Source organism: Danio rerio, chromosome 15, assembly GCF_052040795.2.
Source record: "Danio rerio strain M-AB ecotype USA chromosome 15, GRCz13ab, whole genome shotgun sequence".
Taxonomy (NCBI): domain Eukaryota; kingdom Metazoa; phylum Chordata; class Actinopteri; order Cypriniformes; family Danionidae; genus Danio; species Danio rerio.
In genome coordinates, this window is record NC_141035.1 from 43,343,683 (window position 1) to 43,367,500 (window position 23,818).

Here is a 23,818-nt window from a genome sequence, read left to right on the forward strand (position 1 = left end):
TGTTTTTAGAGGAGACAAGCAGACATTATCACTGTGATTTCCCTGGCTCAGTCCCGCTTGTCACCAAGGAAACGTGATACACAGACACGCACACGATTTAACGATAGTTTGTTGCACAGTTGGCAACTCACTTTCGTTATTTGGTATGATTGCATTCATACCAGAAATCAACCGGACCAAAGTTTGTGTTAACCATACCCTAGACCTCCTCCTTCAGGCGGACTCAGGTACGGTTCACGGGTGTGCACCTGAGTTCAGAACACACGTTCACACTAGCTTAATGTACCGTACTCTGACATTAAATGAACCGGGGTGCAGAGCAAAAGTGCTTGTGTGAAAGCACCCTAAATTGGCCGTATAAACTAGTATGTACTTTATGAATGTTTCCCACTACTGGGTTGCAGCTGGAAGGATGTGTAAAACATATGCTGGATTAGTTTGCAGTTCATTCCGCTGTGGCAACCACGGATAAATAAAGGGATTAAGCTGAAGCAAAATAAATGATTGAATTAATATATTACTAGTTATTTTGCAAGCTTACTAGTATTCATCTTTAAAGTGAAATTTACCTGCTTATTTAGGTTAATTAGGTTAAATAGGTATGTTAGGTTAATTAGTCATTGTATAACAGGGGTTTGTTCTGTAGCCATTAAAAAAACATCATGATTCTTAAGGGGGATAATAGTATTGACTTTAAAAATGTTTTTTTTTTTTTATGTAAAAACTTATTTAAAGAAATAAGATTTTTTCTGGAACGTTTCTTTTTTTTTGTCTCGGGATGGGAGGAAATTGTAACACATGTATATTCATTTGTATGTTTTTATAAAGTAAATTATTTATGTATTCAATATAAAAGAAATGTATTAAATGAATAAAAAATGCCAAATGTCTGAGCGCGTGTGTGTGTTTAAAACAAATTATGTAGACATTAGTCATATTACAGCTTCCTAAATAAATAAATGTAATGTATCAGTGATTGCTAAAAATCTGTTTTAACTATTGATATGATTTTTTTTGCTTTAATTACCAGGAATAAATTACATTTAACAATGAATTAACATAGAAAATAGGCATTAAAAAGTATATTATTATTTTCTAAATATTACAAATTTTATAGTATTTTTCTTGGTGATCATAAATTGTAAATATATATATATATATATATATATATATATATATATATATATATATATATATATATATATATATATATATATATATATATATATATTTATTCATTTATTTATTTATTATTCATTCATTCATTTTCTTTTCAGCTTAATCCCTTTGTTAATGTGAGTTCGCCACAGTGGAAAGAACCACCAACTTATCCAGCATATGGGAAACACCACTGGGAAACATCCATACAAACTTATTCACACACATACACTACAGACAATTTAGCTTACCCAGTTTACCTATACCACATCTTTTCGGACTTGTGGGAGAAACCGGAGCACCTGGAGGAAACCCATGCGAACACGGGTAGAACATGCAAACTTCACACAGAATCGCCAACTGACCCAGCCGAGTCTCGAACCAGCTGTCTTCTTGCTGTGAGGCGAACGTGCTACCCACTGCGCCACGGCCATATATTTATTTATATATTTTTAAAAAATTATATGATTAATTAGTCCTGACACCATATTAGTTCATTGTTACTAATTAAACTAAGTTAATAATTTTCTAACTTAATTTTATAAGTTACGCAGGCTGTTTTAAGTCAGTTTATTATAACGTAAGTTTAACTGACTCGTAAGGTTAATTTGATTCAGCTTAAAAATTTAAGGCAACCAGTATTTTTGTAAGTGTTTTATGTTTATAATCCATGCATTTGTACATTTGGATTTTTTTATGTACAATGTTTGTTAGGCAGAAATAAACATTTATTTTTCTGCCTAATAATATTTTTTGTCATGATGTGACATTAAAAAAAAAAAAACTTGTACTATTTAACCATTCAGTAGATGATATATAAATTGTAATTGTATTCATTTATGTGAATTAATTAAATTACTTTCCAATTAAATGAGTCCGAAATAATCTCTTGAATAAACAAAAAACACAATTTTTAGGTGATTTTAAAGATATCTAATGTGCTTAAAACATCATTAACTACATAAAAGCACGGGTATTTTTGTCTTGAGTAGCAGTTTATCAAACATATCTCATAATTCTCACAAAAAAAACACATGTGCCTCTAATGATTAAAAAAAACGAAGAAATGGGACACAGAAGCGTACTCTATTCGTGGGTAATTAGAGTTTGATTCTCATTATTTTTCCATTTCGCGCCCACTCCTCTGACTGTGTGTGTGTTTTTTCACATCCACGTCCTCTGCTTTTCTCTTCATGCTCCACTTTCATATTCCTTCACTCTTTCTGTCTCTTTCATTCTCCCAGGCTGAGTCTCCTGAGATCTCGCTCTCTCCATCTCTGAAAGCCATGAAAGTCACCATGACTTTGACGGCCTGAGCCTCTGAAACACCTCTAATTTAATTCATTTGATTTTATTACCGTAATAAGCCTGGCCAGCCTCTGAACCCTCTGTGTGGTGTGTTGTGTTGTATTGTGTGTGCGTGTGTGAGTGTGTAATATGACATCTCAAACAGATCAGGTTTATCGTGTTTACTTTTTCAATCATGAAGTATTTAAGTTTGTCTAAGTCAATGCTCAAACACAGAGATCCTTGACACAGAGCTCAGGAGACTTTATTCAGTTTTTAGGTATCAATTGTGTTATATTTGTGATATGAAATGGGGAGATATGGTTGAAAATACTAAACTGGGAGGGAAAATAATTTATTTTTATTATTATTTATTATATTATATTTTGTTTTTATTCATTTATTCATTCATTTATATAAAAAAAATGGCTGTGTTTTAAAACGTAGTGAGTGTCTGTTGAGGGAAAGCAGTGTAAGCGATGCCTTTTAATTTCTTACTAAGCAACTGTAATTATGTACTGGTCTGTAAAGAGAACTTTAAGGAGCGCTGATGTATTAACATAGTATAACTAAAACTTTTTTTTCTCTAAGTAAGCAATTTATATGGGTAAATAGGGTTTTGGGATATTAGAATATATCTTGTATGGGCAAAATAAAAGTGTATTGTTTCATATAATCCCCTATTGTTTATATAGTGGTGTCACAAATATATCATTAATACTTTTTCATCATTTATATTTGTAACAGTGAAGTGACACTGACAACAGAGGTGCGGATCCAAATTCAGGGTTTATTAAATGGAGATGGTCAGGCAAGCAATGATCAATACAGGAGCAAACAGATGTGTATAGGCAATCCAGAGTCGTTGTCAAAATAACAGGCAGATGGTCACAAGGCAGGCAATAGACAACTTAAAACAAACAAGGCAAGGCAAGGGTCAAAAATTCGGTAAAGCAAGACAAAGGTAACACGTTGTAATGTTTACTAATAAACAGTAGACAAGACTCAGCAACAGGTGTGTGTTTGTGAGGTGTATATATAGTTTGTGTAATCAATCCAAAAGCAACTTCAGCTGTGAGTGTCTAATCAATAGTGACTTGGAGCAGGTGAGTGTGTGTGTTGAATGACTGGGATCTGTAGTCCATAAACTGGCAGATTTGTAGTGTGTGTGCATGTAAATGTTTTCCAGCGATCTGTGGTGTTTAGATCGCTGGTGATTGTTACAATGTGAGTGCAATATCACAGCATTGTGGAGATTCAGACAAAAACACGAATGACAGCACACAAAGTTTACATTTAGCATTTTATTCAGTGATTATTTTTTTATTTTTGAAGTGTGAAGTGTTCCTGTTAATATTTGTTTCATATTTTAACCTTTTTCAGTCAAACTTTTGCTTTGAAATTTTATGTATAGTGAGAAATATTTCTTAGTATTCATTCAATCATTTTCCTTTGACTTAGTCTCTTATTTATCAGGGATGACCAAAGCGGAATGAACCGTCAACTTATCCAGCAAATGTTTTAAACAGTGGATGCCCTTACAGTCGCAACCCAGTACTGCTGGGTACCGCAACACCCATATGCTCTCACATTCATTTTGATACATTCAAATGTTGATGTCCAATAACGACGTGAAATGACGTTAATATTTGGTCGATTTTAAGTTGTTAAAAAGTGACCAAAACCCAACGTCGAGCCAACATCTTAAACCAACGTCAAATTTATGTAAAATACTGACATTTATTCGTCAGGTGTGGCAACCAAAATCCAACATCTGATGGACGTTATAGTGGTAACGTCCACACCAAATCAAGCTGTAACATCATAAGATGTTAATATTTGGTTGGTTTTAGGCTGGACGTTGGGCATTGTCGTCTGCCTGACGTTAAGTTCTGACGTCAACCTGATTTTCATTTCCTAACAAAATGCAACGTCCCCACGACGTTCGGGTACAACACCAATTTGATGTCACAATGTCTTATGCCTGCTGAGTGTTTAAGACCATTTCAGTCATCATACAGTAAACATCCGTCATCTTTTCATCAGTGACCCTGCATCTAAACAGTCTCTGGGTCAATGCATGTAAAGATTTTAAACATCTTCTTGGACAGTTTTAACACTTCCAAACAGTTTGCTGCAATTATAACTCGTCCATGTCTTGAGGTAGTTCATTACGATGCGATTTACCTTCTGTGTGTGATTTGATTGGACAGGAATCACAGGACAGATTTTTCTAATCCCCATAGACGGGAAAAGTAAAGTAGTGACTGCAGGTTAAAGGAAAGTAGTGGAGTAAAAGTACCAATACTGCACTAAATATGCACTCAAAGAAAAGTAAAAGTACACGTTTAAAACGACTTAGTAAATTACAATTCCTGAGAAAAATTACTTGCAGTAATTTGAGTATTTGTAATTAGTTACTGATACTAATCACTTATAGATGATATTCTCAGCCTCACCTTCAGTCATGTTTGCTGTGCTCTTCTGGTGTGAAAGTTCTGCTGAACTTGTCTGTCATTATGAAGCCGGCATGAGGTGGGTGCAGGCTGAGCTGGGGATTGTGGGTAATGCCCCGCTGGCTGAACGCCTCCGGCAGTGCAGGACTGACAGAAGCCAGAGCTCTGGGGTCTGAGTATGAGACGCAGTAAAAGAGGGCTGAGAGACTGGGATTGGGTTAGTGACCCGCTCTCCCGCTCTCTGCCTCCGGCTCCGTGTCTTTGTTGTTCGCTCTCATTCGCTATTTCTTATGTGCCTTTGTCAGCAGAAGGAGAGCGAGGGAGAAGGGGGACGGTGGAGGAGAGGGGTCTCTTCTGGTTAAAGTGTATTGAGTGGTCATCCATGTGTGAAATTAACAGACAGAAATCAGAGCTTCTTACATATATCAAAATATGCTTAAAAACTGACCCTTTACCTTATGAAGAGACACACACAAACATACAACAATCAGACAGGCCAGTGTGTTCCTGGAGAGTCAATCATTCTGTCTGTCTGTCTGTCTGTCTGTCTGTCTGTCTGTCTGTCTGTCTGTCTGTCTATCCATCCATCCATCCATCCATCCATCCATCCATCCATCCATCCATCCATCCATCCATCCATCCATCCATCCATCCATCCATCCATCCATCCATCCATCCATCCATCCATCCATCCATCCGTAGTCTACATCTTTGTCCTTTTTATATTACATTAAAACAGTATATGCACTTTAAAAACTGTGGGGTTGTATTAATCCAATGTTGGGTAAAATATTGTAACCGGGAAAGTGACACTGACAACAGAGGTGAGGATCCAAATGCACGTTTATTAGAATGGTCAGGCAAGCAATGTTCAGCACAGGAGCAAACAGATGTATAAGGGCAATCCAGAGTCGTAGTCATATTAGGAGGCAGGTGGTCTAAAGGCAGGCAGCAAATAGGATTAAACAAATGAATGAGGCAGGGATAAAAAACACGGTAAAACAAGACAAAGGAAAACACGTGGTAGTGTCACTAAAACAGTAGACAAGACTCCGCAATGAGTATCTCAATGTGAGCCGAATATACTGTGTGTGTGTAATTAGTCATTGAGCAGTATCTGCTGTGAGAGTATAATCAGTCAGGATCTGGAACCAGTTGTGTGTGTGTTGCATGACTGGGTTTTGTAGTCCATTATGAGGCAGAATTGTAGTTCATGTGATTGTGAATGCTTTCCAGCGATCACTGGTGATCGTGACAAATAAAGGACAAACTCAATGGTTTGGGTAAAATAATTAATAATTAGTTAAAATAATTAAAATTAAATGACATTTGAACTGTTTAAGTGTCATTTTATTTTAATTATTTTAATTTGCAGTTTAAAATAATTTGAAGAAAATTATGTGTCAGTAAGGTTGGTCTTTGGGTTAAAAACAAACCATTTGCAGGGAATGTTAATCCTGTTTTTTTTTGTTTTTGTTTTTTTTTCATTCCACTGTGGTGATCTCTGATGAATAAAGGGAAGCTGAAATGAAAATGAATGAATAGTTTTATGTTTATTATAATTTACTATATTTATTTTTATGTATTCTGTTACATGTTCAATTTAAAGCACTAGGTCGACTCAGCGCTGGGTCAAATACTGACAAACCCAACATTTAGATTTAAAAATTAATGTTCATTTTAATTTAAAAAAAATAAATCAATGTTGGGTTTGTCCATATTTAACTCATTGTTGGGTCAATACAGCCCGGCATTTGGTCACACTTTATTTTGATGGTCCGTTTGTTAAATTTAAATTACATTGCATCTAGATGCCAACTACATTTCATTACATTATAAGTAGACTGTTAGGTTGGGGTTAGGATTAAGGTTAGTGTAAGTTGACATATACTCGCAAAGTTTCTTACAATCAGTTAAATGTCTGTTGAAGGAGCAGTATCAACAGATATTAAGCAGACAGTCTACTAATACTCAAATGGACCATCAAAATAAAGTGCATTTTAGTGTTAATAAAAATGTACTACATTCAGTTTATACATAATTGACAATTTATTTAAGGAAAAAAAAAATGTTGTAGCTGTGTTATTGACTGGATGCTAAGGGCATGACCTGGTTGCCAGCTCTAATGTAACACATTCTTCAGTCACACTTTATTTTAAGGTACAGTTATCACTATTAATAAACCCTTAACTATGACTTTTAGCTCAATAAGCTCCTAATTGGCTGCTTATTAGTAGTTATTAAGCTAGTGCTTTGGTTTAATAGGAATTTAAAATAAGATGATGAAGAATATGTACTATATTATTACCAACATAGAGCCAATATCTTAATAACAGGCAGAAAAATAAGCCACTATAGTTAAATGAATGTGTTACCAGTTCTTCTTCATTATTATCTCATTATTAATCTAGTCTCTTAGGACCAGCTTTAAATCAAAAATATGTAGTTCAGACCCGACAGCTAAATCACATGCTGCTGTGCCCTTGGTTGTTTGAGCTCTAAAAAAAAAAAAAAGCCTCCTGAACTGAAACTTTTGTGCTTGATCAGCATGATTTCTGTTCTGTTGTGCGCGGCTCTCTCTTTCTCTCCTCCATCAGGCTGTTTTGTTTGCTGGACGTGAATAACCTTCGCATTTCTCATTAGTCAGAGAGAGCGAGCGTCGACTCGTTGTCTAATAGAAGTGCACAGACGCTGATTGGTGTATTGCTTTTTCACAGCGGCAGGAAAATAACCATCTATTAAATATTAATCTCTTTCCAATCCAGCTCATAAGACTGAGAACTCCTTCTCCAGCTGCACTTCGATTATGAGAGTCTCTCACACACACACACACACACACATAAACACACACTTTTTTTTATAGCTGTCTCCATGTCAAGGATGGAGTGTCCAGAGCAGACGTTCATGGTCTGGTAACATGAAACTGTCAGAGTGCATGTTAAAACACACACACACACATAGACTTGAGGTCCAGACAGACGTGTGATTGTCTCAGTGGACGGTCTGCGAAAGTCGTTAGATATTTTACACCCTCTCAAAGTGATCTCAGAGACCTCCACCTCTGAAGAAAAACAAGGTCTTACACCACTAAGAATAACCTGAGGATTACATCAGGCCGGTGCCTGCTAACCAGTCTCTACATGCAGAATTGAACACTGCATACTACTTTTAAATGTGAAATGTGGAGTGTTGAAGCATTTTGCAACACTGTTGTCATATCTTGTTTATTTTTTAATGGCTTCTGGTCATTTCATAGGCTTTGGATGGCTCAGGGTGTCCAGACAACATAGTGTGTTTTGGTTGTTCAGTTATGCAACGGCATTTTGGAGGCCTGAAAATGCAAATATTAAAAGAACTGGGCTCAAGGTGCAGGTTTTTGGAAATCACAAACGACTAAAAATGTGATTTTGTCAACAACAAAGTGACATCATGTACTTGTGTTTCATGTGTTCAATCAGTTATGCTACACTTGTCAACATTGGGATTTGATATAACTCCAAAATCCTTAATCTGTTCATTCAAAGCAGTTTCATTATCCACACACCACAGTAAATTGAGTCAGTAATATGGTCACAAAAATTAGGGCCACACTTTATTTTGATGGTGTGTTTGTTGAATTTAAGTTACAATGCATTTACATGTCAACTAATTCTCATTCGACTGTTAGGTTGGGGTTAGTGTACCTGCTAAGTAAGTTGACATGTACTTGCTAAGTGTCTTATAGTCAGTTAAATGTCTGTTAAGCAGCAGTATCAACAAATATTAAGCAGACAGACTACTAATACTCAAATGCACCATCAAAATGAAGTGTCACCAAAATTAGATGTTTAAAAGGCTAGAATGATTCGCCTGGGGTTTATAGAGGGAGTTTATGGATATGAGTTTTGCACCAAAACAACATTTACAGCTACAGGCATTACATTTTGCTTTTTTACTCAGTAAGCTGGCCTACAGATTACAGCTTTATTAGTCCATATTAGATTTATATTTATTTCTTCATTGGATCCATATGAATGAGAAGTGTTTTGACAGACTTATTGTTTCTACAAGACATTTAGCAAACACAACCTTTTTTTCATTTTTGTATGTAATTGTAACTTTCAAATGTCGTTTTACTTGAAGTCAATACAACCTAGCATAACTGAGCCATTTTGCAGCTGATGCAGAGGAATAAGGGAATCTAAAATGTATATTATAATATGAGAAAATAACTTCACAGTGTTATTAATATGATAATGGTAATGGTATAATAATACCATTACTGTTAGCTAACTACTGTAAATGAATGAGCCATTGGATTTTAGTCCCATGACGGCCTATAATATTAGTATTAACCAAGTTCAGAGGCTGTCGATAAAAATATATACTTTTTAAAAAATTATAAATCAAAGTCTGAATTCCACTTTTTTAAATAATAATTTTTAGGTTTTTTTTTTTTAACTTTTTTTATTTTGAATAGTGAAGGACAGACACAGGAAAGCATTGGGAGTGGAGAGAGGGGAAGGATCAAATAGGACCTCAGGCTGGGATTTAAACTTGGGTCGCTGTGAGCACCATGGTACTATACGTTGGCGCACTTAACCACTTTTTAATGCGACTATAACATAAATATGCTATGCGATGGTTTGAAACAGAAAATAGTGGCTTTTATTTTGTCATTTTCTTAATATAATAATAAAATAACAATTCTTGTCACTAAATAATAGTTTCACTCAAAATAATCCAAATGGATTTAAAGCGTTTTTGGAGCCAAACTCTTCAGATGTTTAAATGTGTTTTGTCAACATTGGCTCATTCTGAAAACGTAGCCCTATATACATTTCTGCAGATCGCGAAATATGTACCAGTATGGCTACATACGTATGGCTGCATTTTGTCTTTAAAATGAATGATACAGGGCGGTATGATGCTGTTCTGTATGTTAAATCTGAAAACGTGGTAAAAATCAGGCTGAATTGCTTTTGAAAACACTAATGGTTGGGTTTATAGAAAGAGGAGGGTGGGTCAGTCAGTCGACAGTGGATTTACATGAGAAGAGCAGCTGCGAATTGCACTCACGAGAGAAATTTAAGATCCCAAAAAGCAACGCAGCAGCCTCTGATGGATTTGCGAAAAAAATCTAACCTCCTGGAACGTATTTAGTGCTCTCCAGAAATGTATATAGGGGTACGTTTTCAGTATGAGCCTGGATTGTTTTTGTGGTTTCGCAAAGCACATATTCCCAATGAGCCTGTGCTGGATCCATTTCTCAACTAAACTATTTAAATACATTTATTCAGGAACTCCCAATGAACCCCAGCTTGAGGACAGCTTGAGATTTCAATGAAATCCACTCTGTATGTAAATTACAGACAAGTATGTATTACATACAGTATATCTGGTTTAATCCAAAACACTGATTCATTCTGCACTTTATAAAGTTGATGAGGAAGTCGCCAAGTCATTTGACTGATTTGTCCCAGAGCGCTGCTTCATTCACGGCTGAAATCTCCCTGCTGTGTGCTGATCGGCAACACAGCGGTTAATTCTGCTTTATTTGAAACTGTGGTATGGCTAACAGTATATGAGCTAATAGCAGCGCCTGCAGCATCCACAGCTCGGTTAATTATAACGCGAGTGTTCTAGTGTTCATTTTCGCTGCTGACTTGAAGTAGACAGCGGCGTTTGGTGATTTTGATGCTAACGCCCCGCTGCAGCTCCCGCGGTCTTGCCCGCTCTGATCAGCATCCATTTGCTTAAAAATGTAGTGAAAAACAAAGCATATCGCAAGACTCGCGCCCGCTCCGAAGCCTTTCAGGTTAAAGAGAAAACAACTTTGAACTTCAGAGGAGGAGAAGAATAAGAGAATGAGACCCCTGCAGAATCACAGCGTGTTTGGGAAAACAGCCTCATTAAAGGCTGACGATGGCTTGTGGAGGATTGCCCTTCCTCAAATTTAACGTGGTAACTGTATAGTTTCTGAGAGAGTTTTACTAGTTATTGTTTTCACTGCGGTCACTGCAGTCATTCAATGCAGAGTGCAGTTTTGATTCATAATGATCTTTCTACTATAACAACAACAATCCTGTACATTTTATGTTCTCACTATGGTGTATGGTGGTAAACCTTGCTGAAAAATCCAGCTTAAACCAGCCTAAGCTGGTTGGCTGGTTTTAGCTGGTTGACCAGGCTGGTTTTAGAGGGGTTTTGGCCACTTCCAGGCTGGATTCCAGCCATTTCCAGCCTGGTCTTAGCTGGTCAGGCTGCGAGATGACCAGCTAAAACCAGCTTGACCAGCCTAGCCAAGCTAGGAGTCCAGCCAAAACCAGCTATATCCAGCTTAAACAAGGCTGGTCAAGCTGGTTTTAGCTGGATTTGGCTGGTCATTTTCCAGCCTGACCAGCTAAGACCAGGCTGGAAATGGCTGGAAACCAGCCTGGAAGTGGCCAAAACCCCTCTAAAACCAGCCTGGTCGACCAGCTAAAACCAGTCAACCAGCCTAGGCTGGTTTAAGCTGGATTTTTCAGCAGGGAAGTGATGAATCTAGATTCAAATTGCATTACAGTAGAGGGTCATTCTGTGATATTTGATATTGTGCTGCCAAATGGTTGACATCATACAGTGGAGATTAAAATTAGAGAGTAATTTGATTTTGTTTTCAAAAAGAATGTAATCTTCATCGTTAAAATTCGTAGTCATTTTTGCTGTGACTATTAGAAGTAGAATACCCAGCAGGTACCTTGATGTCCAAACGACTTCACATTGACGTCAGGAATGACATCCAAAAAAACATAATCGATTTGATATCAAAACCGTCACATACATTTGATATCCACACTTTGCTGACCTTTTGACGACCTAAATAACAACACTTAATTCTCTATTTCACAACCAAGGATCATTGTAATTATGTACCGCTATATACATTTCTGGAGAGTGACAAATACTTTGCTTATGATTTTGTGAGTTCGCCAGAGGCCACTGTGACTTTTTTTTATTCTCTAGCGAGTTCCATTCGCACCTGCTGTTCTCACGTAAATCCACCAGAGGCCGCTGTCATCTTACTGACTGACCGATGGATCGACTGATTTTCCCAGGCGATAGTGTTTTTAAAAGCACGGATTGATCAGCGCCAACCCCCTTTCTAAACCCAACAGTGTTTTCAAAAGTAATCCAGAAAAGGAAAAGCCTTCGCGGCAGCCTGATTTTTTTTACCACATTTTCAGATTTTACCACATTCTTACCCTGTTATTTACTTGTTTATTTCATTTTTTGGCTCGTGTTTTTGTCTTGCTTTCTGAAACCGTTCTTCACCTGACTCAAACCCCATCATCACAGTCAATTCCAAATCCTTCGACGTACTTGGCAAGCCAATGGGCAAACTGTTAATTGTGAAAAAGTTGTCCACATGGAGGCACCTGTAAGTGGTCAGCTGATAAGCACGAAAAGGAACTGGGCATCATACTGCCTTGTACCGTTCGCTTTAAAGACATAATGCAGCCATAGGTACATCTGGCTACATAATTTGCAATCTCCAGGAATGTATATAGTGTAGGGCTGCGTTCTCAGAATGAGCCTATGCTGGTATTTCAACAGTGATTTTGTTTTTTCAAATATCTTCTTAAGTGTTTTTTTTTTTTTTTTTTTTTTTTTATATAATGTGCTTAAGAATATATGAAGAGTTCATTTAAAGAAAAAAAAAAAGATTGGTAACACTTTTTTTTGATGGTCCATTTGACTATTAGTAGACTGTTTAATATCTGATGATTCTGCTTCTTCTGCAGATATTTAACTGCAAGTATGTCAACTTACAGTAACCCTAACCCCAACCTAGCAGTCTACTTATAATCTAATGACAATTAGTTGCAATCTAACTTAAATTCAACAAACGGACCATCAAAAAAAGTGACCAAAAGGTTTTCAAATGTCGGGCTCTATTTTGACTATCCATGCGCAAAGTGCAGGGCGCAAATGCATTTAGGGCGTGTCAGAATCCATCTTTGCTAATATAATGACAGAAAAATCCGCTTTGCGCCATGGCGCATGGTCTTAAAGTGTTGAGCTTATTTTCTTAATGAGTTATAGGTGTGTTTTGAGAATAAACCAATCAGAATCTCATCTCATATTCCCTTTAAGAGTCAGTTGCATCGCACCATAGCGCATTTGCTATTTTCATGACGTAAAGTATGTGGAATTGGAAAATCTGAGCATTTCACTAGAAAGAAAACAGTTAAACAGAGCATCTACAGCACGAAAATGATAGATAAATTATTAACTTTCATTTTCCTTCTTATGGATAGGGAAACCTTGTACACAGACAACAATTAGCCTATAAATAATTAATTTTGTTTGTTAAGCGCAAATATTTGTTTCAAAACTATTTCTTAATTCAGTTTTAATTTCCAGCAAATGTATAAATGAACAATAATAACGAAGTGTGCTATAAAAAAATGAGTTATATCCTAATACACATGCTGTGCCCCATATGGTATGAAACCTGACAGGTGGACAAATCTAAGCTTGTTTTTAATAAAACAAATATAAATACGCATGTAATAAACAATACTGCTGATAACAATAATAACATTATACAAAAGCAATATGTTATGAATAAACTGAAAAAGCCTCCCGAGATGAAGAAGGCATGAAGGCAGTGGTTTTTAAATTTATGTAGGCTAGAAAATAGTGTTTTGTAATATTTTAATCCTTTATATTTATATCCTATATATGTGCTTATTAAATCCTATATATATCCTTAATATTTAAATTATTTTTCATATGTAAAGATATTTGCGTATTGCTCTACATCTTGTGTGTATTAAGCAGTGTTTAACCGAGGCAAACAACTAAAGCGCTCTGCAATGGACTTTAGACCGGCTTTTTTCTGGTCTATTGAAAAATCTATTATAGTTCATCAAAATAGCAACGCTCCAGCAATACACCTCAACACGCCTCCCTTTTTAGACCAGAACGCCTATGGGTGCACATATGAGAGCAAATGCATTTGCTATTTAAACAGCGTGCTTCAAAACGACTCTTGCGCCAAGCTGAAACTAGCAAACAACAATTGCATCGCGAGTGTATGATAGGGCCCGTTATGTTTATATTATGTGCAATGCATAGAGATCAATTGCAAAATAAAACAAAACATGATTTACTTTACAGAAATGTCTAAAACTTGACCTTTTTAGTAGTATTCAGAAATCATGTTTTTATTATTGTATTTCATTAGGACTGAAGTACTGAGTATTGAAGAGTTTAATTATTGAAATTAATTTTGAAAAGTTTAAAAATATTATTTGTTTTGCGATTGAACTCTGCACACATAACTTATGCAATATGCTGTAAAAACTCTTCTTTTACTCCTGTTAGGATAGCTACAAACATATGTTCTAGTTTTGGTCTCTTCTGTACAGTATATGAATGTGCAATTTTCCTATAGTATTATAAACATCAATATTAGCAACAGTGTCATCACAAAAAATGGGTTTAAATGGATCATAAAGAATTCATTATCATGATGAAAGCATAATATAATGATCTTGTTCAATTAATGAGAAAGCACTTATCATTTGGAGATCTTATGAAGACCAAACACAAGCTTGTAATGGAAAGTTTAAGTGTCCATGACCCAAAGTGTGGCTATAAACAGATTAGGAATATATTTCATTAAAAGTGATGGATAACCCTGGCATGCAGGAGAGCTGGAAAACAATAATAGAAAATATCAGCTGCAAAAGGCCATGACTTCTGCTAGACAAAAGATGTTTTTTCATTAAAGCAAGAGCTTTTTAAAATGTTACATTAAACACATCCCTCTGTTGATGACATTTCCACTCTCACGAATGAAAAACTACTGCAAGATAAATATTTCTTCATTTAGGTTTGACTTCTCAACTTGTTTTGCGCAGAAGTTACACTGTTAGTTTGTCTGATTTTTGCCTTCATTATTATTCATTCATTCAATCATTCATTTGGCTTAGTCTCTATTTCAGAGGTCACCACAGAGGAATGAACCGCCAACTATTCCAGCATACAGTATGTTTTACGCAGCAGATGCCCTTCCAGCCGCAACCCAGTATTGGGAAAAATGCATACACATGCCAATTTAGTTTATTCAATTCACCTTTGTCTTTGGACTGTGGAGGAAACCCACGCCAACATGGGGAGAACATGCAAACTCCACACAGAAATAACTACTGACCCAGCCGGGACTCGAACCAGCAACCCTCTTGCTGTGTGACGACAGTGCTAACCACTAACCACTGAAAGTTCAGAGCTGTATGATTTTTAAATGAGTCTCTTATTATCAGTGTTAAAAACAATATTAAATAAAAAGAAATACAATGAAAACAATTTTGTAAATACATTCTTTTTTTTTTAGGTTTCTTTAAGTAATAGAAGATTCAGAAGAGCAGTTATTTAAGTTTTGATCAGTTTACTATTGATTTATATAGCTTAAGTTTCAAATCATAATTTAAAAATCATGCTAAACTCAAATGTTTCAACATTAAATAGGATGCTTTGCAGTATTATATTTTGTGCATCTGGTGTGGTCGTCTGATGCTGTTGCCCATTTGCAAACAAAAAACACAGTGAATGCAGATAAAACCTTCTCGTTCTGGAAAGTCATTTTCCACTTGGAATTATAAGGTTCTATCTAGCAGATCATTCATTGAAGCATTATTTTTTTAAGTAATACAATCAAAAAATATATAAGCTGGTGTTGTAACAATATTTTGATGCTTGAGAGAGTAAAATGTTTGCTTTCTAACACATTTATTTCATGTTTTGGATGATTTTTTCTTGTTCAAATTAAGCATACAAGGCTGTGCTAAGTATTTTGTCCTGTGCCGGTGTTAAATTTAACAAATTAATATGTTAATATTTATGACTTTTTCTGCTTTATATGAATTATATTTATTGAATTATTTGCCCCGTGATTTAAATTAAATATTTGCCCTTCAAGGCTTAATATTAAACTAAAAGACTTTAAACAGACGATGACCAAATGAGTTTAATAAACACTGAAAAGTGTTTCATTGATATATGTAAATAAATAAATGTATTTCATATTTAACATATACATTTTTTTTAATAATAATTTCTTTGTTAACAATGTAAAATTTAACATTTCTTCTCAATGTCAGTGACGCGGTGGCGCAGTGGGTAGCGCGATTGCCTCACAACAAAAAGGTTTCTGGTTTGAGCCTGGCCTAAGTCAGTTGGCAGTTCTGTATGGAGTTTGCATGTTCTCTCCGTGTTGGTGTGGGTTTTCTCCAGGTGCTCTGGTTTCCCACTTGAGTTTATAGACATGGTACAGGTGAATTGGTTAAGCTAAAATTGGCCATAGTGTATGTGTGTGATTGAGTGTGTATGGGTTTTTCCCAGTGATGGCTTGCAGCTGGAAGGGCATACACTGTGTAAAACATATGCTGGATAAGTTGGTGGTTCATTCCGCTGTGGTGATACCAGAATAATAAAGGGACTAAGCCAAAAAGAAAATGAATGAATGAATCTCAATGTCAAGAAATGCTTCTAAATCATTACCTTTTCACACATCTCAATTTTGTGTGGTGCGGCATTATTTAGCCGACTCTGATTTTGTGTGATTTTGTCTTTCTAGTGTTTTCCGCTGTCAGTGGAGCAGTCGGCGAAATGACAAAGAATGCTGATCCTGATTGGTCCTCGTGTGTGCGTTAAAAATTCTGATTGGCTCACAGAAAGAACCTTACACAGCCAAGTGTAACGGAGGCCAGCTAGTAAGTGCTGTGCAGGTAAACCTCTCTCCTCTGACCTCTAAAGTTGCTCTAGCGACAGATGCTAGAGGCCATGGTCTTTAGCCTCCTTGTTAGAGCAACCGACTCTCATGTGGAAGGTCGCCGGTTCGATCCCAGCTCGGAGCGGGTTGGGTGGCGTAGGACTGGCAGGGTTACATTGCTGCCGTGACTCAGATGGGAGTGAGGTTTAGGGGGGGTGAGTGTAACGGAGGCCAGCTAGTAAGTGCTGTACAGGTAATCCTGACTCCTCTGACCTCTAAAGGTGCTCTAGCGACAGATGCTAGAGGCTATAATCTTTAGCCTCCTTGTTAGAGCAACCGACTCTCATGCGGAAGGTCGCCGGTTGATCCCAGCTCGGAGCGGGTTGGGTGGTGTAGGACCGGCAGGGCTACACAAGCTAGAGTTCGACTTTGTAGTTAAACTGTTTTTGCTTTTTAAATAAAAAGTCTTAAAATGTAAACAACTTATAAATAAAACATCCCATAATCTAAATAAGATGTAATTTAATAAGAATATGTGAATAACTCAATTTTGACAAAAATGTCAGGTAGAACCTTTTAAATCTAAGGTGACGATTTAGCGTTGTTTACATCAATCGTTTAGCACGGCAGCCTACAGAAGAAACCGGACTCCTCCGTGCTTGTGCTGGCTCTGGGATGAAGAGTAAATATTGGTGGTGAAAGAGCTGGTAAAGGAAGTGATGAGGGTTTTATTTGATGTCACCCCTGCAGCTCTTATGAAGCGCCTCTGGCCTACATGCTGCTTAATGCATTCCCTCTGCTGATGCGCGTGCTTTTAATTCAGCTTTAATTAAGAACGACGGAGACGGAGTGGGGGAAAGTTGGGCTAGCATTCTGGGATGAAAGAGAGCAAGAGAACGAGGCAGATCAAAAGGATAAATGGTTTAAAAATGATGTCGATTGTTTGCTGACAGCAGCGTTTCTCTGCACCGCTAATACAAACAGAGAAATTAAACAAAGTTCAGATCGTGAACTCGTTCACTCGCTTTGCTGTTTGTACACACGAATCATGATGGGTCTAAACACAACAACATATGATCCAATTTGAATGCATGTCGTGTGTTTGTTTACTAGGGCTGATGAGGGATTTGAGGCCACAAAACTGTTTCAGTTGAGCGTTTATTTTGTCATTGAACTGTGGGGCAAGTTATGGTCCTTTATAGTTTTAATCAGTGCTGTAAAAACAAATTACCAGTGGTGTAAAGTACTTGAGTAAATGGAGTTTGTTACTTCACTTAAGTATTTTTTTGGCTACTTTGTACTCTCTACTTGACTACCTTTTTGATTGAATATATTTACTCTTTACTACATTTGAACGGACGCTTATTGTTACTCGTTACATTGTGATTGTGCGTGACAAGTTGGCATCTCAAGTTGACGAGGCGATATCGCCATCTGCAGTCTGCTAAAGGTACTGTATGCTATTTATGAGCTAAATTACGTGAACATGAATTAGCAGCTTGCCAAATACCAGGGGCCTCATGTATCAACGCTGCGTACGCACAAAAACTTTGCTTACGCCAGGTTTCACGCTCAGAATCGCTCATGTTTAGATTTACTAACGATGAACTGAATGTGGGAATGTGCGCAGCTCCACGCCAGCTTTATAGCTGGCGTATGCACATTTTTTATGCTTGTCTGTTTTATTTCCATTGGCGACTCCTAGAGGCAGTTGTGTTAAATTGCACTATACAAAGTGTCTTCTCAGTTTGTATAAGACAGGTTCATCCGCATGTCTAGTATATAAGGTTTCCTTACCATACAGTTGACCATCCAAACATTAAAGCGCAATTTGCAGCGGTCGCCGGTTTCCCCAATGTAATCGGAGCAATCTACTGCACACACATTTCTATAAAGGCACCATGATCTGAGGATGAACTGGCATACGTGAATCAGAAATATTTCCATTCAATAAATGTGCAAATTAAATTTGATGCACAGACTTATTAATGATTCCTACTTGCCTTTCTCGTGATAAAGAGTATATAGGCACACTCTGATATGTAGCGGGGGAAAAAAGAATAAGTTCATCAGCCGCTGTATTCGAACCGATTTCATGCTTGAACGTGTCAAAATATGTTGCCATGGGTTTAGCGAGCTGCGCCACTTAGGCTGTTAAAAGCACTACAAAATGTTACACCTATAGATCTCACTATTTCTTTTTTAATCCACTCAGTGCAATGTTCAGACCCCACTGTGTTAACTGCATCAGCTAATCTCTCACTGCTATAAAAAAAAACTCTTCCCACTCTATTTTTTCTTTTGTTATTAATTCCAGAGGACAAACTTTCAAATAAAACAGTTTTTTCTCCGGTCTACCTCCGAAAGCAGCACCTTCAATTCACATTCTGTTCAAAGTTTCTCTTTTTGCTTGATTTTGCCATTGCTTTTTCATTGGGTTTTGCCTAAGTAAAGTCATTAGCATATTCATACGGGGGAGGAGGCAGGGAGGGGTTTTGTGCTCGTACATGTTGCGCTCTATTTCACGTTCATTCAGATGTACAAACAGAATATGCGTGAGATTCGGCGTACGCAGTGTTTCATACATCTGAATTTTTTGCAGCGTATGTTTTAGTATGATTTCCATGCAAGTCTTCGTACATGAGGCCCCAGGTGTTTAATTACCGACATGGCTGCAGCAAATGATGAAGCCGAAGTCGGCACATCAAGCAGTGCCAGCACTGATGACCATCCATGGCCTTATCGGAAAGAAATGTTTTCATTTGCCGATATGCAGAATGTCTCTTAAAGGAAACGGACCACGAAAATAAGTGCTTTTAAGAATTTATCATAAAATTTGAGTAAACACATTGAAGTAAGAGTCTATTTAATGTTAATTTAATCTGAATTAAGTGAATTTAATACATTTGCTGATATGGCAAAAACCACTGTGACATGACATGACTTTGTTTTAGCTTAATTTTTTTTGTCCAACATAAATAAATGTATCACTGATATTATACATTTTGCATCAGGTGCATTTAGCTATGAGTTTGTGATGTATTTTTCACTGAATTTATATGTAGTTTACTAAGTTGAAAAATAACACTGCTCCTCTTTGATTAATATTAATACAGAAAAAACATCCTAATCAATTGAAAAACTACTCAAAATAAAAGTATTGCCCCCCTTTGAGACTGAGAGATGAATCACATGAAAGTCAGCTCTGAATTTTTTTACTACGTTTTTTACTACTTTTTTTTTGTTTTTTAATTGTTTGTGCCATTTTCAACATTTGAGTTTGAGAATTTTTGTTCTATTATTATTATTTTTTTATCTTTTTTGTTCTGCCATATTGAAACATTGAGGTGTTCAATTTAATTTCTATATTAGGAAATATGATCTTTTTTGGTGTCCTTTGAGCCTACGTTCAGTATGAGTAAAATACTTAAGTTCTTTTCAAATTGGATACTTTGATACTTTTACTCAAGTCTTATTGGAATTGGTGACTTGTAACTTGTAATGGAGTAATTTTTACAGTAAGGTATCTGTACTTTTACTCAAGTATGGTTTTCAGGTACTCTTTACACCTCTGCAAATTACAAAAACTTAAATTACTGTAATTGCATAGTTTCTCACAGAAATTGTAATTTCGTCGTTTCAAACATGTGTACTTTTACTTTCCGTTAAGTACATTTTTAGTGCAGTATCAGTACTTTTACTTCACTATTTTCCTTTAACATGCAGTCACTACTTTATTATTGTCTATGAGAATTTTAAAAAATCAGTCCTGTGATTCCCGCCCAATCCAATCACACATAGAAAGTAAATTGCATCTTACTGAGCAAACTCAAGACATGGGTGATTAAAAATGCGTAACACGCTGCAATTTAAGAAGGCACATGCAATTACAAAAAAACACCAGCAAATAAAGAAACTATCTTTGTCAATTTGACACACTTCTGTTGCAAATTAGTCACACCAACAACTGAAGAAACGTGCAGCAAATTGTTCACAGCACTTGCAAAGATGCATGTTACACAACCGAAATGTTTCAAGGGGACACTCCCTGCAAGATAATAATATTTATTATCTTTTTTTAGACCGGCACACCCATCAGTCCACAAGCAGCACAAATGGATTTGCTATTTAAACAACTTGATGCAAAACGTGAAAATTACTGTTGCACTGGTCTGAAAATAGCAACAAATCACACCAAACATATCCTGTGCCTTATTGTGCTGGATGTATGATAGATCCATGAATGATAAAACATATATATATGCTATACATGTATGATTTGTGTGATTGTAGGATTGGTCAACGCTGTGCTGCATTGTCATGGTAACTGTTTTCATGCAAATGTTCTCTCCATGGCGATAACTCAGAACACCCGCACACGTCAAAATAAGAGAAGATACAAACTATATATAAGTCATAAATAAGTAACCCCGCTTCTGCTGCTTGTTTTCTCCAGGCAGGAAATTTGATTTGAGGAGTTTTGATACTTTTCTTTTTTTTAGCAGCCATGCAGGAAAATTACATTTCTTAACTTGACGTGTGTGTGTATGTGGGTGCGTGTGTGTATTTGTGGATCCACTTAGTCACTGTGAATCATGACAAATGTTGGTGAAAGTTATATCAGACCGAAACACTGGCATATTGTGGAGAGTGACTTTAATCTTAAGAAGTGCTTTAGCAAAGCTCCTCATGTATATTAAAGACAACTTGATCTCACATTATCTTAGTTTGACCAGACTTGTTTCCTGATTCTTTTCTTTTTTTAATAAAGTGCCTTTTGTTTATGGCAACTGTCAACCAGTGTTACCTGTTAAACTTCAATTTATAGGCATCTTTACCGACTAAAAATATGTGAATAAAATAAAAACCACCAAGGTGATTTACAAGAGGGAAATACACAGCTTTCAGAAAATCTTAAAAGGTATTCAAAAAAAATTAAGAGTCTGGTTAAACAGCATTTTAATCAATATTTGGTGGAATAAAGGTGATTTAAAATGAAAAAGTAAACTGAATTGAATAAATTGGCCATAGTTTGTGTAAATGAGTGTGTATGGGTGTTTCCCAGTCTTTGGTTGTGGCTGGAAGGGCATCCGCGGTGTAAAAACATATGCTGGAACAGTTGGCGGTTCATTCCGATGTGGGGCTGTGCAATTAATCGAAAATCCGATTTTGATTTCGATTTTGGCTTCTAACGATTATGAAAACCCATTAATCAAGATAAACGATTATTGCATCATTTACCGCCCCCTTTCTAGTTGTACACGTGTTGCTCTTAAAAGCGCGAAAGATTGCGTGATTCTGTGTGCCGCGCACACACAGAACAGGAGCATGCAGTCAGCATTTGGTCCCACTCGCACACTGAGACGAGGAGTGCGCACACTTCTAAAGTCATCTTAATGTGAGCGCTTTAATGGTCAAATAGGTGTCAACGCGGTGTTTAGTGATTATTCATATTAAACCTCATTTGTGTAATAAACGAGTTGAGAATCAAAAGACACGCGAAAGAGAAACCATTAAAGAGACAGCGCGCGATAATCCTTCTGCCGCCTGTTTTTATGATTATTAATCAAACAACAAATGAAGAACATGCCTCTCTGCTCTTGACTGAAGGACTTTTGTCGCTAAAATGTTTTTCTTACCGTGAAGATGCTTAAAGCAGTTTGTTTCATATTTTTAATCTATTGTATTTGTAACGGAGGCCAGATCTAGCGACAAACGGTAGAGGCCATGGTCTTTAGCCTCCTTGGTAGTGCAACCGCCTCTCATGCTGAAGGTCGCCGGTTCGATACCAGCTCAGAGTGGGTTGGGTGGCGTAGGACCGGTGGGTTTACATTGGTGCCATGACCCGGATGGGAGTGAGGTTTAGGTAGGTGAGTGTAACAGATGCCAGCTAGTGTGTGCTGTACAAGTAAACCTCACTCCTCTGGCCTCTAAAGGTGCTCCAGCGACAGACGCTAGAGGTCATGGTCTTTAGCCTCCTTTGTAGAGCAACTAACTCCCATGCGGAAGGAAGCCGGTTCGATACCAGCTCGGAGCGGGTTGGGTGGCGTAGGACCGGCGGGGTTACATATTTATTTCTCTTTCCTTTGCAGGGTAGAGAATAACTGTATATATACAGTTGAAGTCTGAATTAAATATTAGCCCCCCCCCCCAATTTCTGTTTAAAGAAGATTTCTGAACATAATAGTTTTAATAACTCATTTCTAATAACTGATTCATTTTATCTTTGTCATGATGACAGCACATAATATTTGACTAGATATTTTTCAAAATACAAACATTCAGATTCAAAGTGCGATTTAAAGGCTTAATTAGTGTAATTAGGCAGGTCATTGCATAACAGTAGTTTCTTCTGCAGACAATCAAAACAGGGGGCTAATATTATAGACCTTAAAATGGGTTTCAAAATATTTAAACCTGCTTTTATTCTGGAAATATTAAAATAAAGGAAAATAAAAAAGCCTTTCTCCAGAAGGAAAAATATAAGAGGAAATACTGTTAAAATTCCTTGCTCTGATAAACATTATTTGGGAAATATTTATTTAAAAAAACAATTCTCAGGAGCGCTAATAATTTTGACTTTAACAGTAATCGTTTTGAATAATCATGATTACAATTATGACCAAAATAATCGTGATTATGATTTTTCCCGAAATCACGCAGCCCTATTCCGATGTGGCAACCTCAGAAATAGAAGCTAAGCCGAAGGAATATGACTGAATGAATAAATTGGAGTTTGTCCTTCAGGAGTACAGCATCATCATCAGTGATGGATGAAAGATAGTTTTCAGAGGCGAGAGACACACAAACAAAACCATCAGTTGAGGATTCACTCTTTCCTTGTCTGGAAACTCTAATACAATGTCAGGCATGAGAAAGATCATCTGAGAGAAGCAATAAAAAGGCTTGTGCAATCAGAGAGGAGTTGTGAAGTATTGAGTGTGTCTGACGCTTGACCTGCTTAAAGCCTTCACATCATAATCAACTTTTTATTGGGGTAAACAGCTCCGGCGTCCTGCTGAGCAACTCGCCAAAGTGATTAAAAGAATATGAGAAATAAAGTGCAAGATGTGGAGTGAACTCAAATCAATTTCTGCGTCTGGAATGGATAAATCTGTTTAGGCAAATGAGTCCGAAAGCTCCTCTCGGTTAAATCACATATCGATTGCTCGATCAA

General features: G+C 36.7%; 1 long non-coding RNA gene across 32 annotated transcripts in view; it reads left to right on the top strand.

Moving 5' to 3' along the window:
* The window catches only part of LOC141377911 (uncharacterized), a 345,648-nt gene that overhangs the window by 218,576 nt on the left and 103,254 nt on the right, over positions 1-23,818 (top strand). For 9 of the 32 annotated variants that reach the window (XR_015509852.1, XR_015509863.1, XR_015509838.1 and 6 more), the window contains exon 2: positions 16,507-16,657. The exons of 16 other annotated variants lie outside the window; for them this stretch is intronic. This is a non-coding gene — a long non-coding RNA (uncharacterized LOC141377911). The remainder of the gene's footprint in view (positions 1-16,506; positions 16,658-23,818) is intronic. 7 more of the 32 variants (XR_015509860.1, XR_015509849.1, XR_015509841.1 and 4 more) reach the window with 1 other exon arrangement.